Below are 19,660 nucleotides of genomic sequence, written 5' to 3'. Positions count from 1 at the left end.
TACCAGTACAAAGGCAATTCACTGAGTTGCTTGACATTACCATAAGTCGTGTGACACTTTTTTAAAACAGGACTGCACACCTCAACTGACGCGACAGTTTTTTTTTAACGGGACTGCACACCTCACTGACGTAACACTTTTTTTTAAAGGGACTGCACTTATAGCAACTGATCCGTAAACAATATACGGTAATTATAGTATGTCCGAGATGTCCCCGTACCCCTGCTTGTATGTTTCATGTTGCGACCGTGTTGAAAATTGGCCTGTATTCGGTTGCTTAGAAATGATTTCGTTTTCGTGGTTGGCATCCCTGCTCTAAATGTTACATGGAACTTAGTTGTTGCGCAGTGATTGATGTGAAAGGACACAGTGCTAAGGAACGGCTAGTGACGTGTGTGGTTGTGGGTGAATGGACGACAATGCACGGGCCAAATGTTGTACTGTAACGTAATGTAAAGTTCTCAATTATGTTAACGAAAATAAATATATACATATATAATAAATAAATATGTATATCTAGGGGTTATACGAGTAATCGTATGTACACCGGAAAAATAAAGAATCGCCCACCCTTACGGTTATGCAACTCGGAATTTTGTCTAGTTTCGCCTGGAAGAGCAGGTCGCGAGAAGTGTAGTGTTTCCAACTCTTGAATCTAGCCATAGGTTCACGCGAGTGTGTGGTGGTTTTGCTTTCCTCTTGATTTGATTTCAACGGAGAACAAGTGTATTTTGAGAATGTTTCTGATAATAATACAGGTGTTATTAACATTGATGCTTGAGTTTTTCATTATTATTTTGCCACTTCCGAACGAATTTGTGTGACGGAAGGGCTATCAAGGATTTCGTTATTGCTCGGATAGTGACACAGTCGAAGATTTAGCATTTTACACTAATTCTGTTAATCTATTTTAGAGAAAAAGCTCCTTCCGATAGCGTAAATTCGGCTTGTCATCATGCGGTCCTGGATACAATTCCAACCAGTGAACCACCACTCTGGACTATAAGTTTCGTTTCCATTGTGGTATCTCTGTATAAATTGAACTCAACATTTTTTTCAAAAATTCACATGTGCTCGGAACAGTCCTTGAAAGCCAAAGGTAAAAATGGCCTGGAAGTTACTCGCGCTAATCCGGACCCCCGAACTCTATTGCTGCAGCTATTCTTTTCTCGTTGGTCCTGCCACCACAGATGATTAAGTCCAAAGAGGAGATTCTGACCCCATAACACCCCTCTCCCCGTTCAGTGTGACTATGCCTGTCACGCTTGTTCCTTTAATTTTACAGTAATGATTTCGGCACTTTTTCGTCAGAGTTATTATTTTTGTTTTTTGGCGACATCTGTTTACAACTAAGTTTGTTTTAAGTCTAAATGCATAAGAGTCGGATTCGAATGCAAATATGAGGTCCTGTCGCGAATCGAACCAGGGCTCCTTTGACTACGTTTTCTTTCCACGTTTATATCAGTTGCTTCCTTCAGCCTATTTCTGAGTCTTGTAGGTTTTTTTTACCCCCTGTTTTTTAATTTGCATTGTTCGAGCTTAATTTTGTTTGCTGTTATTCCTTTCACTCTTAATCTAGTTATTCAATTACTTTTATACTTTTTTCTTTTCACGATTTTCCCTTCGCACTCATTACAGATTTCGGTATCGCACTCTACCATTTCTCGGTAATTTATTCCTCTTGTGTATAATTCCTCACTACTCTTAACGTGCCTTTACGGTCACAGAAATTTGTTTAGCAAATGTTCGCCGCATAAATATTATGGTATGGTGGTGTAAAATTGATGCCAGCAACTTAGATTTTCCTTGCGATAAGGGTTTTGAAAGTGCAAAGGTCACATGTATTAACCATGCTGGGATGGGGTGCCAGAAACCTTTCGGACGGAATATGCTTGAAACGAGAAGTCTGTGCGGCGCAGCATTTGACCCTACTGTTCGATCAGCAGGTGAGGTGAGGATGGCCATCTGCGAGCGAGGAGGAGGTGGCCAGCAACACTGCCACAGCAATTAATCGTCTGCGCTGAGTGAAACCAGTTCTTGGTTCTCCTATACTTTTCCGATACATTTCTGCCAGCCTTTTTAGCGAAGCGAGGCAACATGTCTCAGATTCGAACTCTGGCCAGCCCGTCACAATTTTATATATTGATAATTCATCCGAATTATCTCGATTTAATACAAGAGGCGGAACAGTGCTGTAAAATAAGAGAAGGGAAATTGATGCATTTGTGCCTGCTGTTAGCGTAACGACAAGGGTAACATTTTAGAAATTATGAGATAGGTAGTCCTCGCGTAAAAATACACTTATGCCTTGTAAAGAAAGAAAAAAAAAACTTATCGCTGATCTCGTACTACATTGGAATACAGCCAAGAGCAATGTAATGTTTCACATCTCATAGTCGTTTGTCTTCTCGTAACGGGGGCAAGGGATTCATCCATCACAAGTATCTAGGAAAGGATTTAGCAGAAATTCGTGGTATACTTATCATGCTGCGTAGCCAGGGTTCTTGTGTCCTAGTCTCTGATACATTGTGAGATTTTCTTTTTCGTTGTTTCGTCAAGCTTTATCAATTTCCCTGAAGCATCATTCATCCTCTGTCGCCATTGGCTATATGTAAAAATTGACATAAAATGAGTAAAATTCGAAAAGAAAACACAATGTTCTACTTTTCTCATAGCTCGCCAAACATGCACATTTCCGTATTTTATGCTTTCATTATTCTTGACAGGCAACGAAGTGCAGCAACTCTCACAACTAACGTAAACTACTTGTTACTCAGGCATGACAGTTCTCGTGGGCAAAGTGGATTTTTTGTGTACTGGCACATGGTAGCACAATAACTATCTTCTGGCCTCCTAGATTTAAATCCCTACTTTTCATTCCAGTTGAGTGATTGACTCACAATTTCGCCAATTAAAGGATTGAGTTGTATGTGGGTAATATTTTTGATACGCCAGGAAAAAGCCCGCACTGAACAGAAAATTATGTATTTTTTTTCTCTCTCTCACCCCACGTGCCCACTATTTAGGTAAACTATAGTTAGGAACATATTTACCGAAGAATATCCACATTGGAAATAATATTTCAAATTGTTTTGATATAGGGCATTTCTATTGCTCCGAACGAATTATCTCCGTGTAAGGATTAAGGGCTCCCCGATGGCGCAGTGGTAGCGTCGTCGCCTTGTAATCAAGGGGTCCCGGGTTCGAAGTCTCCCAGTCTTAACCCAAGTGAAACATTTGGGCGTTGATGGTGAGAAAATGGAAACCTAGACAGCTGAGAACAAAGGAAGCTCTACTGGCTGACGTGTTTGATGTTTGGGAGAGTTTAAGGAGAAGACCAAACATCTGCAAGCGGCTTGTGGAATCCTTGTCTCGTCGACTAGATGCAGTACTTGAATCTAACGGCTGGTGGACACAGTATTGAACCTAGGATGGTTTAACCGATGCCCTTTGCTACATCCCTGAACAAAAGTAATTACACATATCTCCATACGCAACTTCCAATTCTTTCTTATTTTGTATCAATATTAACTATGAATCAAGCAGCAAATTTATTGATACACATTTTTTTCATGGTTACTTTTTCACACAAATCTGCATCATTATATTCTATAATATTAATATTTACATTATTGACAGACTTGATCGAAATCATTATTTCTATTATTTATATGTAATTCACATATACTTCATGGCATTTAAATGTACAGCACACAAACACCCAGTTCTGATATTTTCCTTTTAGTTACATTACACCTCTCACGTTGTCACAGTTCTAAATCAGGGGTGCCCAAGGGGAAGGTCATTATGGCGCAGACTGTAATGGAAATTTGACTGAGTAAACAGAGCATAAGATGAATTACGTTTTCAATTAACCATTGCTGTTGTATAAATAGTAATTTGTAGACTGCCAAGGGAATTGTAACGGGCAATAAGTAGTATTAGGGGTGGATATCCAACTCTTACATATTAGGCCTTAAATTGGTAGGTAAATTATTGTGAGCAATTGATGAATTTAATGGGAATTTAACGTAGCATGGATTAAGAATTATTTTGGGGGAGGGAGTGCAATACTTCTGTATTACTATTACGTCTTAGTTTTATTTTTTTGGTGTGCAAAATCAACAGTTAGTCTAAAATTGACATTGCAATTTTGGTGGGAGAATTGAGTATTAAATTTGAGGTGGAAGGAGGTGGGAATGATGCTTTGATAAAGTGTTATATCTTAGATTGTGAAGGGATTTCTGAAGTGGGGAGAGGGTTCGAACATTATAGTTTGAGGACTATATTTAGCGATATGGTATTCTCACGGTTTCGGTGCGAACGTGCGAAAGAAGAAGCTGCAAAGGGAAATATTCGCAAGATATGAAAGTATTGAAACTCTCATTAAATTAATATTCTTGGGAGCCTGCAAAGAAATTGATGTAAAAATATTCTTGCTCGCCCCGCTCGCATTAATGCGCTACAAAAACGAGTGCTTCACGTTTTGATGAGGTGATTGTGAAGAATTATACCGTAGCTGTATTACAAGACATAAATGATATTCTCGATATTGATGTATAATATAGTTTTTTTTAATACAATGCTTAGTGTTAGTATACTACTTTAGAAGATACTCTATGTGATCAGAAGTATCCGGACACCCACCTGAAAATAAATTACAAGTTTTGGCAACCCTCCATCGGGAACACTGGCAGTCAATACAGTGTTGGCCCACCCTTAGCCTTGATGACAGCGTTCACTCTCACAGGCATACTTTCAATCAGGTGCCGGAAGGTTTTCCGAGGAATGGCAGCCCATTCCTCGCAGAGCGCCAAAATGAGAAGAGGTATTGATGTGGATCGGTTTGGTCTAGCACGAAGTCGGCATTCCAAAACATCCCAGAGATGTTCTATGGGTTCCAAATCAGGACTCTGAGCAGGCCAGTCCATTAGTGGGACGTTGTTGTCGTCAAACCACAAGCCCTGCAGTATGGACGGGTGCTCGGTCGTCTTGAAATACACAATTGTAATCCCCGAACTGGTCTTCGACGGTAGGCAGCATGAAAGCTGTTAAAATGTCAACGTAAGCTTGTGCTGTGACATTGCCATGTAAAGCAACAAGGGGGCCAAGCCCCCTCCAGGAGAAACATGGCCACACTGTAACCCCGCCACCTCCGAATTTCACTGTCGGCACTATACAGGCTGGTAGATGTGGTTCACCAGGCATTCACCACACCCACACCGTACCATCGGATCGCCACATTGTGTACTGTGATTCATCACTCCACACAACTGTTTTCCACTGTGCTATGGTCCAGTTTCGACACTCCTTGCACCACACGAGTCGGGGTTTGGCATTTGTCTGTGTGATGTTTGACTTATGGGCAGCTGCTCGGCCATGGAAACCAAGTTGCCGCACCTTGCGCCAAACAGTAATGGTGCTTGGAGTAGATCCTGATGCAGTTCGGAATTCCTGTGTGATGGTGGCGATGGATGATTGACGATAATGCTGTACGACCCTCTTCAACACTCGATGGTCTCTGGAGGGCAACATGGGAGGTTGGGCAGCACGCTTTTGGGTTGTACACATTCCTTCACTAAAACATCGGAAACAGTGGATAGAGGGATGTTTAGGAGGGTGGAAATCTCACATACACACTTCCTACACAAGTGGCACCCAACCAACTGACCACGTTGAAAGCCTGTGAGTTCCACAGACCATCCCATACTGCTGTCTCACACTGTCTGCAGACTACTGGGTTCGCTGACTATGTGTTCTATGCGGTAGATGGCAGTACTGTGTCGCCCTCTATGATAAACAGACGTTTCGCTGTGTGTCCGGATACTTTTCATCATATAGAGTATGTCATTTTGGTCATGTTCTATTAACAATAGTATTGTATTATTGATTCCCTGTATGCTGTTATAGTTGTGGGTTAAGTGTACTTCATAGTAACAGCTTGCAGATTACTCTGTGAAACAAACAAATAAACATAGTCGATTCGCATTTTCAAATTTTTGACGCAGGACAATTTTACTTTTTAGCAAGTGAAATTTACAGATAAGATAAAAGCAATGTAATTATTGTATGGACTACTAAAGTACAGTGCGTCCATTTCGATCTTCAGCCGAGAGATCGGGAGAAGCGTGGCGGGCGCCGCTGACGGAGATGCCGACATTTACGGCCTGTAATGGCCGCTTATTTTTATGGACATATGCAGACATTTATATAAATATTGCAAAACGAGCACTAACCTGTGTTATAAGAGTACGGTTTTAATTTTAGTAGCTTAGTGGCTGCATGTGCCGATGATTTTGACACGCCCACCTCTTGGGAAACACGGCGTAGAGGTTTGTTTGGAGAACGTTCTAACGCTGCACCAATATCATCGAGTTTTGCTTCGGTTAGAATCCGTCGTTTTTGCTTAGGTGTTTTAAAATTTAACGATCCAGTTTCTCGTAATTTAAGGACAAGATGTCTAACCGTATCTCTGTGTGGAGTTGAAACGCCTGGGAATTTCTGTACAAAATGCCTACACACGTCTCGACACGAGTCTGTTTTCACGTACGTGTCATACATAAAAAAATTGTTCTAACGTGAACCTTGCGGCTGGCATTCCAATCGTCTCACTGACACGTCACACATACACACTGCAATAACACAAACAAGTGCTGCAAGTAACCAAGAATAACAATCTTGCGCACAGTACGAAATTAACACGCTCTTGGTTTACATTGCTCGCCACTATATTCACAACTCTGTCTTCATCTAGTCGCGAAGGAACAAAAAAACTCGAGCTCGGATATTTCGGATTGCAAGGAAGCTCACGAAAACCATTCACTTCTAACGGTTTCGTCTGCAGCGTAATCTTGATACAGTGTTGCACATTCGAAACCTCCAAACGATTCCCATGGCCACAAAACTCTTTCAAGGATATAAACTTAAGCAGGACGTTACTGGTCAAAACTATGATTAAAATGCTTTATTATCTGTGGCTCTTAACATCGTTTCTATAGCGTATTTATTTGTGTGGATGGATTACAGAAGAACTTTTGCGTGTCATAACACAGGTTAGTGCTCGTTTTGCAATATTTATATAAATGTCTGCATATGTCTATAAAAATAAGCGGGCATTACAGGTCGCAAATGTCGGCATCTCCGTCAGCGCCGCCCGCCACGCTTCTCCCGATCTCTCGGCTGAAGATCGAAATGGACGCACGGTACTTTTATTTACCCAAGCAGATGGGCGAGTTCTTTGAAGGAGACACCTTATTATATTCTCGGCCTTAGGAATTTCTAGCTAGGATTCTGTATGTCTCGTCAACCTCCGTGGCGGGGTGGTTAGTGCGCTACGACACCAGTTCGGAAACCAGCCTGTGCATGGGTGTTCTTTGCGAGCGTTCCTTCATGAATTTTATCATATCACCACTCATATACTCATCTGCGATTAGCCAAAAGTAGCATAAAAGCGAAGTAAAATAAACCTAATCAATCAATCGGTATGTGTCTCTTGAAACAATAATTGATTCTGTCACATACAACGGACAACTACAACACTTTACTTGGCTTGCCCAGGTTAAATTTTCTATCTTACGTGTAAAATACTCAAATTGTGGGTTTTTAAATCTTAAATATTCTCCACACACAAACACCGTTAAAATGCATATTTATATAATTTATGTTATGGCATTGTACGTGAACTTCAGCATTTAACTAATCAATGTGCTAGGTTTCTGTTATTTCGAAAATTTGAACAGTTAAAATAATATGGACAGTTAACGGGCTATTGTATTCAAATAAAAATTAATTATTATGTATTCATCCAAAATATTTAGGGGGACTATGATAAATAATTTTGGGGTAATGTGTCCACCATCTTGGGGAGATGGGCACCCCTGTAGGGCGGAGGGGCTGATATGATTGGGGGGAGGGATGCGCCATTGGCCTTGGGGAATTCATATCCACCGAACTTTAATATTATTGTTTAAGAATATTGCTCTATTTATTATTTGTATATTACTTGTTTTAAATCGCTTTTATACCTCTCGAGGCAAATCGTGACACTGAGGATAAATGAAGATTATGAAATTAACGAAGGTCCGGGACCCGAACCCGGAACATTCGGTGTCTGTTTCGTTAGTCCACCACTAACCGCGCTTGGCCGCAGAGTAGCTCTCTGTTACTCTTCGGGCTTGGTGGCCAAGCGTGTTAAGTGGTCCACTTCCGATCCCAGGAAATGTTCGGGTTTGAACCCTGGCTTCAGTATTGGTGTTATTTGTATGACCCCTCCTACAATTTAATCTAATCGTTACTCATCCTCGTTAGCCAAAAGTGGCAGAAAAGCGACTTAAAATAACAAAACAAATTTGTTATTAGCTAGCAATTTCTGATCTATAGATGCGCATCAACTTTGATTGTTGACCCTTTAATGATAAGGATATTATTGTTAATATGAATTGCCGTCCATCAACAGAAGGACGGACCAATCGATCATTCTTAATTCATGTTGCTTTTCTTTGTAGTATTTAGTGTTCCTTCAGATCAGCTTCGAAAGCTAAGGAAATTCTTAGATGTTTGTCTGAATAATAGGCGTAGCTAGAACTTTAAATTTGGGTGTGCACAAAGAAAAAAAATGAGGTCTTGTAGCTTTTTAATAGAATATTTTGCAACACAATCACTTGGCTCTTTAACTGCAATGATGTTTGTAAAGGAATATAAATTCACTAAATGACAGTGTTGAAAATTTCTGAATATATGTAGTAGAAAAAATCAAATTGCATAGAAATTACACACACACAAAATGTTTATAAATGTTACAAACAAATCCATCAAAATACACGTCATCTATAACGAGAGACGTTTGTCAAAAGGTACAATGTTGTTAAACTCATCAATAACTTCATTTACAACAATAGACTAAGCTTTTTCCTGTTCCACAAATAGCAAGAGCAGGGCTTCCAATCTATCCTGCTTCTGAGTTGCTCTTAATTTAGTTTTAACTTGGGTAAGCTTGGAGAAAGCTCTCTCTCACACGTGCAGCTTGTGACAGGTACTATAGAAGAAAGGCGCTCCAGTACAGAGTAGAATGCAGTAAATATCTTTTCTCCAATGACATCAAAAAATCGAAAATCTATAGACACCCGTTTCATCAGCGATAATGCACACGTTTGTACCAAGTAATGACATTTTCAACTTCTTACAAACTGCCGCGTATTTTCCTTCTCATTGAAATATCTGTCTTTAATTCTCTTACCCGGCACACCCCGTAGCTGCACCTATGGTCTGAATGTAAAACCCGGTATCCACTTGTTGCAAACCAACGTATCGTATACCATTTCAATTTATTCGAAAAAAATTGCAACGCTCCGTTTCAAAATGTGAGAAAAGATACTCAACGGACCTGATCGCTCATTTAGCTGTTTTCCCCCCGTCATATCAAAGAAAGGATACGATACGCGGTGGAGGGTCAGTGCGGACGGGCATGCGCGCGTTCCGTTGCCTCGTTGAATCATCCTTCAGTGTGTATTGAACTCTGTTAATGACAGTACGTCCCATTGTCAATTTCTTTTCTTTATTACCTTTAGTATGGAGTGAGATAAGGAAAATACTATTGCATTAATTGATATATATATATATGCATCCGAGTAAAGTTTTTGTATAATCCGCTGATCTGCTGGAACCGCAAGTCTGCCAATAAGCTGCTTCCAGTATACAGTTCGCGGTTCGCGTACATGTTTGCATCCACCACCGTGGTGATTTGCGTTTTTTCTATTTCGACAAAACGTAATTAATGAAAATATATGCGGCTGCTGCCACTTGCTGCGGCGTACTCATCGTAATTTGAGACCAGACTGAATAAAAAGAACGGAGCATCGTATCGCACTCCCGTATCAATTATGCTACAGGGTGGACGATACGGAACGCAGTGATGATACGCGACAAATCGGGGTCCGTATCGTATCAATAATTGATACGCTGGTTTGCAGCCAGTGGATACCGGGCTTTAGTGACAATGGTTCTTTCAAGTCCCGCCGCTCTTCCAGCCGGCGCGGGAACAGCCTTTCTACCAGTTACCCTCTGTTGCCACGTTTACCTACGAAGGAACCTGCGGTCAAACGACCAATAAGACCTATCGCTTTGGCAGAAGCGACAACTTTACATAGCCCTCTTTCCCAAAGCAGCCAACAGGAAAACAGGATTTTGTCAAAATAACCCTTCTGCTGTGTGAATGAGCAGTGGTTCTAACGGCGTCCCGACTTAATTGGTTATTATCCATAGTTTTTCGTAAATAAGAATTGGGAGCACATACGTAATGCAATAGAATCAGCAGCTAAAGAAAGTATAGGATACCATAAACCGAGAAAAAGTAAGCCATGGTTTGATAATGAATGTCATAATCTAATAGAAATAAGAAATCAGGCTAGACTTAGGTGGTTAAATAACTCTGATGATACAAATCTAAACAATTATAATAGAATAAAGCGAGAAGTTAACCGCACGTTTAGAAGTAAAAAAAGAGATTACTTGAAAAGCAAAATTAACGAAATTGAAACAAACAGCAAAAATAAAAATATCAGAGATTTATATAAAGGTGTAAATGAGTTTAGAAAGGGGTGGCAACCTAAAGTAAACTTGATAAAAGATAAAGACGGTGATTTTCTAGCTGACCCAAGTGATATTCTAAATAGATGGAAGAACTATTTTAATGACCTTTTAAATGTCCATGTAGGAGATAAATCAGAAGTGAATGAAGTACACACAGCAGAACCTTTAGTTCCAGAACCTAACTTGACTGAAGTTAAAGATGCTACTAAAAGGCTAAAGAATAACAAAGCACCTGGCTTTGATTTAATACCAGCTGAGTTAATTAAATATGGTGGAAATTCATTAATATGTCAAATTCATAAATTAATTTGTTTAATATGGAATTAAGAAGAAATCCCTCAACAATGGAAAGAATCCATAATTGTTCCTGTGTTTAAAAAAGGTGATAAAATGAACTGCAATAATTACCGTGGAATTTCTCTACTCTCAACAACATATAAAATATTATCTAACATTCTTTTAACAAGACTAACCCCATATGCTAATGAAATTATAGGTGATTATCAATGTGGATTTAAACGTAACAGATCAACTACAGATCAAATTTTTCACATCAGACAGACACTTGAAAAAAAGTGGGAATATAATCAAAATGTCCATCAGCTATTCATTGATTTCAAAAAAGCATATGATTCGGTCAAAAGAGATAAACTATATAATATATTAGTAGAGTTTGGAATACCTAAGAAGCTTGTTAGTATGATAAAAGTATGCACCAGTGAAACAGAAAGTAAAATTCGTGTGGGTATTAATATGTCTGACAAATTTACAATTCATGATGGGTTAAAACAAGGAGATGCATTATCTCCATTGCTCTTTAATTTTGCCTTAGAATATACTGTTAGGAAGGTAAAAGAAACTAAAGAAGGACTAAAATTAAATGGTGTTACTCAGTTGTTAGCATATGCAGATGATGTAGACTTACTGGGGGATGATGTGAATACAATTAAGAATAATGCTAAAATAATTTTCAAAACTGCTAAAGAGATAGGTTTGGAAGTTAACAAAGAGAGAACTAAATATATGCTTACAGGCCGAAACCAAGTGTTAGGTAATAATCAAAATTTAATTATTGATAACAACTCGTTTGAACCAGTTTCCAAATTCAAATACTTAGGAGTAATATTAACAAATAAAAATTATATTAAAGAGGAAATAAAAAGTAGGCTTAATTCAAGAAATGCATGTTACTTCTCTCTTCATAAACTTTTATCTTCTCGTTTAATATCCAAGAAACTAAAAGTTAAAATATACAAAACTGTAATTTTGCCTGTAGTATTATATGGATGTGAAACTTGGTCCCTTACATTGAAAGAGGAACATAAATTGAGAGTATTTGAAAATAAGATCCTTAGGAAAATCTTTGGACCTAAAAGGGATGAGGAGACAGGTGAGTGGAGAAGGTTACATAATTTAGAACTACATAATTTGTATTCATGTCCAGATATTATTAGAATAATTAAATCAAGAAGACTTAGGTGGGCAGGCCATGTGGCACGAATGGGAGAGGAAAGAGGAGTTTACAGGATTCTTCTTGGGAAACCTGATGGTAAGAGACCTGTAGGAAGGCCAAGACGAAGATGGAGGGACAACGTTGAGATGGACCTAAAGGAAATTGGTAGGGATGGAAAAGAGTATATAGATCTTGCTCAAGATAGGGAAACGTGGAAGGCCTGTGTTGCTGCAGCCATGAACCTTCGGGTTTAAGAAGGCTAGAGAGTTAGTTAGTTAGTTAGTTAGTTTTTCGTTTTGATTGACTATATATTCTGTCTATACATTTCGAGAGAACACCTCTTATCTTCAAGCAAACAAATTTTGTTATGTCTGAAGTGGGTTTAGAACTATGACAGTTTGTGATATTGCTTCAAATCTGGTGTGCTGCTAACCAACTACTCTTAGGTGCCCATTTGAGATCGACAGCTGTAGAGTAAAATATGTTTGAAGTGAAGAGCCTTATTGCATAAAACATAGCTCGACTCACCCTCACATTTTTTTTAGATAGCTCACGTGCATTTCGTATAGAAAACACCACGAGACTGAAAATTCACACTATTTTGCATAACAAATAGACCTTATTTCAGCGACGCTGAAAGTTTGATTTATATAATACAGGAATAAGTTCAACGTCCTCTGTGCGCGTGTGTGGTGATGGGTTAGCGTGTTTCAATTTTGTTTTAATGACATTTCATGCTCAGAAAGGTTGTCCGAGGTGGGGCCTACAGTTTAAAGTGGTATCCGAACCACTTGGCACTTGTGCCTCCAACGGGAATCGAATCTGGAACTCCTTGATTATAGGGCATTACAGTTTCGTGAATTCAAGGAAGCCAAGGTGGGAAAAAATGTGATGAAATGCCATCTACACGGAAATAATGTGTGTGTGTGTGTGTAAAACTTTCTAGCACATCAATTCCCCTACATGCACCACCTTCATTTTATTATCATTACGTTGAAGAGTTCAATTGAGAATACGAAAATGGAGCGGAATAATTATATTGCTACAGGAAAGTGAAGCAGAAATTGAATTCTGCCCCATACCTCGCCTCTGAGTGAGCCCATGCTATTGCATATGTTTGTAGGTAATATACTAGCCATGAATATCAGCATAAACGAACGCTTATAATGAGATGATTTATTAGTAGAGCCTGGGACGTTGTTACAACATATTTTTCATTTGGCTTCGGATCTAATATTTGGGTGAGATCTTTACTTATGTGATGAAAATCAGCCGAAATAGACGAACTTGACAAAGCATATTTTGACATATTTCACTAATTTCGCGTTTTTACAACATATGTCTTCAATTTTGTTGTAATAAGACATATTTCTGTATAATTTCGTAATTCTCTCGCATATAATCGGTTATTTCATAATATTTTCTTCGTAGCTTTAGCACAACGGATATTTCATATGGAAAGGCAGGAAGAAAGATGCCGTCTTTTCTTAGTACAGAACAATAATACCCCACTTTTTATCCCGCCAACAATTAATAGCCATGCAAACATTATTGAGGGAAAATGTTCTCTTTCATTGTTGCACGGGAAGTAAAGAAGTTTCGTTCTCATTTTTCTTTGCCTTTTTCACATTACAGCCCCTACTCTACTCTATCGGGTATGGGAGAAATTCGAGAGTACTCTTGTGCATATGTTTGCCTTTACTGGGAATATTTCTGCATTTTCTGACATATTTGTAATTTTTCATGACATATTTTCTAATTTATATGACATAATTAAATACATATTTTACAGTTTTATAGGACATAAAGTCCAGGGCCCTATTTATTAGTGTTACCAAGCTAAAGGTGTTGTTACCTCTTTCATTACGGAATTCCACATGTAAAAATTGGTCAGTTGTTATTGCGAGTAACCGTTATAGGAAGGCACTAGGCTTAGATGAAATTCTGGTGTTTATATTTCAATTCACTTCCTCCACATATGCTTTCTCGATTGACTAGATTTGAAGCCTATCGTCATTCAGTCTGCGAGTTTTCCTTTTGCAGCAGCAAGAACAGCTCGCTCGCACAGCCAATGCCCCGCCCACTTGTCGAGACGCGTTGCTGTGCAGACACTGCTGTTCTCTAAAGTGCGCGTCAAATCTCCTGCATAGCGATAGCCAATAGCAGCGCACTGCAGCGGTGCCATGTCGAAATCTCACGCGGAAAAGAGACAGCGTGGTTGAGAGAAACGCCTTGTCACGGAAATAGGCAACGCCGCACGTCTGTGATTCGCTGGTGCTGTTCAGCCTTTCAAGGCCATATGCAGGAGATTTGACGCGCACTCTAACAGTGTTGCCTCTCTATTCGATATTTGTATTTTAGTTGTCTGTCAGTACACACACTCATTTCAGACAATGCTTCCCATACAAGAAATACAAGTAATGGAAAAGCAGGCAGACAACTTTTAAGATTTTGGTTCTGTCTTGTATTCCCATAATCTGGCTTCGTGCAGTAGCGATTTATATTGCAAGCTAAAAGAAACATTGACAGGTATTTTAACATTTTAATTTTCATGAGTTTCATGATTGTATGGAAGTATATGGTGGTAAAAGTACACTACTTGAGACAATATCACCAACAAGGAATGGCTGCCGTTGTGCGCCGAAATTCCTGGGTTCGAGTCCTGGCCTGGGCATGGTTGTTTATGAGTGTCCCTTCATGAATTTCATTATACACTCATCCTCATCGTTTCAATTAGCCAAAATCAGCATAAATGCGAAGTAAAATAAAATAAAGATAATAATAATATCCATCATCACCATGATAAATCTAGCCGTTCATTGATTGATTCATTTGCTTTATTTTTACTTTGCTTTTTGTGCCACGTTTGGCTAATTTGCGAAAGTGGGGATGAGTGATGATATGGGTGAATGACACTCACAAACATCCATGCCCAGGTGAGGATTCGAACCCGGGACCCCTGGCGTCGTGGCGCGATAGATAACTACTCCGCCACGGGGTCGTCTAGCCACCCATTGACCGAGCGTGTTGTGTGGTCGACTCACGAAGGTTACGCGCTCGAGTCTAGGCTTACCATGTGTGTTCCTTTATGAGAGTTCGTTTATCAATTTGATTGATTCATCATTCATCCTCATTGTTGCGATTAACCAATATATGGCGGAGAAGCTGCGAAAAATAAGATGTAAAGGAATAACAGAATTTTCTCCGCCGAAGGTTAGATAAATGCTCCAGAAAACATGCAACGTGTAACGCGAGTCTGTAAACATAATAATAACTCGTGTGAATGAAGAAGTTTACGTGAAGGTTTCATTTTCGACAAAGCAGTACGGAGTTGGAAACACTACGGTTATAGGGTTGGAAACACTGCACTTCTCGGGAACTTCTCTTCCAGGCGACACTAGATGATATAAAATTCCAGGTTGCATAACAGTAAGGATGTGCGATTCTTAATTTTGTTGGTGTACTATGTAATACAGAGTGACCAAAAAGTATTTCCAAAATTAGGAAGGTTTATTACAATGAAAGCATTACAGTTTCAGCTGCATGGCTTGTGGCAACAGAAAGAGAAAGTCATGAACTTTTATCCCTTTGTTCTGAGTAGAGTCTGACTTAGTATATAGGAGGCACTGAAATCGCTGGAACTTAAAATGGCGTCATTGCAGAAGAAAACTTAATGTGTTTTGTGGTATCATAAAAGCATAAAGTGCAGATAGTGGAAGCTTTGAAGAGAGATGACTGTCCAAGTCGTGAACTCTCTCCTGCACTGATTTTCAGTTCCGTCGATAGCAGTACCTCCTATACCAAGTCAGCCTCTACATGGAACAAAGGGAAAAAGCTTTCTGAGTTTCTCTTTCTGTTACCACGAGCCACGCGGCTGCAACAGTAAAAGTTTCTTTGTAATGGACCTTTGTAATGTTGAACAGACTCTTATGGTACACACTGTATGTTAGTTATATCGATTTGGCTATTAGCAAACTATAAATACTATAAAGATATAACTGTGTGTAATGAAGTAGGATTCAATTGCTAAATAGTTAAGGTATACATTGTTATCATTAGCAATTTAAAATCTGCAACCAATTTAAAATCTACAACCAATAAACTGGTGAAAACCTCAATGTATGGATTAGTACCCATAGAGGATCGGGGTTACGCAGCAAATTCAGGTCCAACGTATTTGTTCTTGTGTCCCTATATCGGGCGAGGGGTGCAAATAACATGAGTGTTCTGACTCCTGCATAGTAGTTTTAGTAATCAAATCAAATCAGTGTTTCGACCAAACAGTTGAAGGAAGAATTTATTTTTCAAACCCACACTACATTGCATGGAGAAAACAGGCATGATTATACCTAATAGGGAGCCGTCTATATCTATACCCTTCATGCCACAGTGCTACCAGTACCAAGGCAATTCACTGAGTTGCTTGACATTACCACAAGAAATGCGACACTTTTTTTGAACTGGACTGTACCGAGAATGACGACACTTTTTTTTAAAGGGACTGCATCGAAACGAACAAAATTTCTGCTAATGAGCTTGTTGGGAACTGAGAAATTGGATTTAGAATTGCCAACTCACCAGCGTGATGCGGACCGCAATGACAGCTCTAACATGAGGACCCCAACCGCTCTGGGTCGTCAAGAGTGACGCTGGAGCCCATTCCAAAATCTGTTCCAGTGGACATTGTAAAAGGAGGCTCGGATAATTGACTGAGTAATGCGAGTCCCCAGCGCAGCGGTCAAGCACAGTGGCCATGCACTGCATGATTGAACGCAATTTCCTATTCATGAATTAATTACCCGGTTGCCAATTAAGTGACTGTGTATGAAACTTAATATGCTCGTAACATTGCGACCGGTTCGTTATGATCCCTATAGTGAAATTGCATCCAGTTTAGCGGTTTACGAACGTTCCGGGAGAATGGAGGCATTTGGGCCCACAATGCATTTGGTGAAATCGTTTTCACCGTGACATCACTTCGCTTTCAGCGACCTCTTTGCACCTTCCCCCTTGAATCTCGTGTGGCATGATTAACTTGATTCTGGATCCGAACCGGTACCTTGCGGTTCATTCCAGCCCGTGATGTTGATATGTTCCTGCTCATACGATGTCACGGATCATTGTGATCTGCAGCGCCTCTGTTGGCTAATAATTGAACTACTCGGATGTTGCTTACCGTTCCGATCCCTACAGGTTACACGGGGCCTCTCTAGGATACAATGATGCGCGTCTATACGTAATTAACGATAGTATACATCTACGTGTAGAGAATGTATACTAGGTAATACATTTAGACATAAGGGAACGTAGGACATTTTATTTTCTGGGAGGGGCACAGAATATGTTCAAACATGTAATTATATGTAACACTGCAAACGTAATGTTTGACATATTAACAACAGTCATGTATTTATTTATATATTTGCCTCCAACGGAGAGAAATCTTCAATTACAGAAAAGCTTACATATTCTATTCAAATAATGAACATATGACAGTGTAGAGTACATACATACACACACATACAAACACATTTATACAAACAAGATAATAAGTAAAGTAAAATATATATACAACTGCAGGAATGAAACATATATAGACCCATATACACATACGAAATTTATTAATTATCCAAAATATAACCTTGATATAATAGTGAACGGAAATACATAGTAAAAAACATTAACGTATATATAACATACATAGTCACTATAGATACATACCAAGGGAAGAATAAGGAAAAATCGAAGTTAAAATAATTTTAGAATAATGGAAAACAATGCACAGTAGAATTAGACTCACATACTACATATGTAGTGTGTTTCAAAAATTGATCTTAATCATTTTACATAGAAAGTAAGTGGTAGACTGAAATCCAAATGTTCATGTGTGTGTATGTGCGTGTGTGCGTCTGTGTGTTTATGTATATATACGGTGTATTGATTGGTTGATTGAGTTGGTGTTTTAAGTCCACTTTATGCACAGTAAGGCTAATCGGGACTGGACCTACAGTTTAAAGTGGGAACCGAACCATTATGTGCTTCCACCGGGTTGCGCCAGCGCCCGCCAGCGGGGAGGCCCTATATATACGGTATATATGTGTATATATTATACACCTACACACAGTTCAAAATGGACTCCAAAACACTGTGCAATATGCCTTCTTCTGGGGGATGGGGGTGAGTGTGTTGAACCTGGTATATCTTGATTGTAACGCGAAATACGCTACGAGCCCAAGAATATATATATATATATATTGTTCTGTATGTATACAGCCGCGCAGCACATGTTCACGGTTACCACTGTTATTCATAAATTATTACCAATGAATTAGAATGATGTAACATAGATAAATTTCGTCAAACAACACAGGAGATGTTACTCAAGCAGTGTTACCTTTTCTTTAGTTAGTTACACTTCCTTGCAGCGGAATAGTACCGGAGTTGGAAACACTTGTAGTGACAAACGAGAAGCAAACGATGTGAACAGAAAGGGAGGAGTTTTGTAACGGTGGGTCGCGTGGCCTGAATTAGCCGTTCAAGTTGCAGTGTTCGCTGTAGGGAGGAGTCGCTGCTATCGTGCCCTCAATATTCTCTCATCACGATATCTTTCCGGTCGTTCGTGCAGGGGAATAGAAGCTCTTCTCTCTTCCGTTTCGCTGAAACGAGACACACACCGACGTACAACAGTGTAAAAGTAGTAATTGCAGTTCTCAAATTACCAATACGGGATCAATTTTCCACCTCGTACCTCTTCCATACAATAACAATGGGACACCTATATTCTGTTCCTGGATTCTTTGGAGCGAGAGAACGAAAGGAAGTCTCTGCGCAAGTAGTGACTCGAGAGGGCTCCACCAATGAAAACGCGCGAGGGAACAGGACGTGGAGGGGCGACTGCAGCTCCCAGCTCCACCCACCTCCTTCCCATCCTTCTGCGCGACCCTGCTCCGCAGATTCCTGGGACAGAGTATTGATCTGGAAATACTCTCTTCCCTGCAACGCGCTATGTGTGTTGCCTAACTCCACGGCGATAAGTGGATTTCAATAGCAAATTTTCAATGGCAACTTCTACCACAGTGGTAGTGTTAGACAACACATGGAACGCCTTGCAGGAAGCGAGTATTACAGTATCTACGAGGGGAGAGTGAAAAGTTTTGAGCCTCACAGGAAAGGGGTGTTTAAGCCGCAGTTTCTCATTATGATTTCTCTACATAATCTCTATAATGCAAAATGCATGTGCGCGCTACATTTATAATATCAAATATTTTGACCACCTGACCCCGGCTTTCAAGGACCTAGGCTGGTTCGACCTTTTCACTCGCCGCCGCTTTCACGCTCTTACAGCGCTCTACAAAATAGTAAACTCACGAGAGCCGTCCTACCTACTTTCTCGACTTCAACCCCTAAGTGCAGCACACACCTTTGCCACCCGTTCGAGAGACAACTCTCTGCTGGCCATTCCCTCCCACAAGACAACGCTTTATTGAAATTCCTTCACTGTCACTGCTGCCAGAGCGTGGAACGACCTCCCCAATGACATAAGAAACTCGTCTTCTCTTGGCAAATTCAAATCAAAATTAAAAAATCATCTTCTGGAGTCAACTTACCAGCACTGAAAAC

General features: G+C 39.8%; 1 protein-coding gene across 1 annotated transcript in view; it reads left to right on the top strand.

Moving 5' to 3' along the window:
• Window positions 1-19,660, top strand: part of LOC145980711 (beta-1,4-glucuronyltransferase 1-like) — a 1,164,154-nt gene that overhangs the window by 585,399 nt on the left and 559,095 nt on the right. The gene's annotated exons all lie outside the window — the stretch shown is intronic.

The sequence above is a fragment of the Lepisma saccharinum genome, chromosome 28 (assembly GCF_977018435.1).
Source record: "Lepisma saccharinum chromosome 28, izLepSacc3.1, whole genome shotgun sequence".
Taxonomy (NCBI): Eukaryota; Metazoa; Arthropoda; class Insecta; order Zygentoma; family Lepismatidae; genus Lepisma; species Lepisma saccharinum.
The sequence above is the reverse complement of the archived record's forward strand: the minus strand, read 5'-3'. Positions and strand labels throughout refer to the sequence as shown.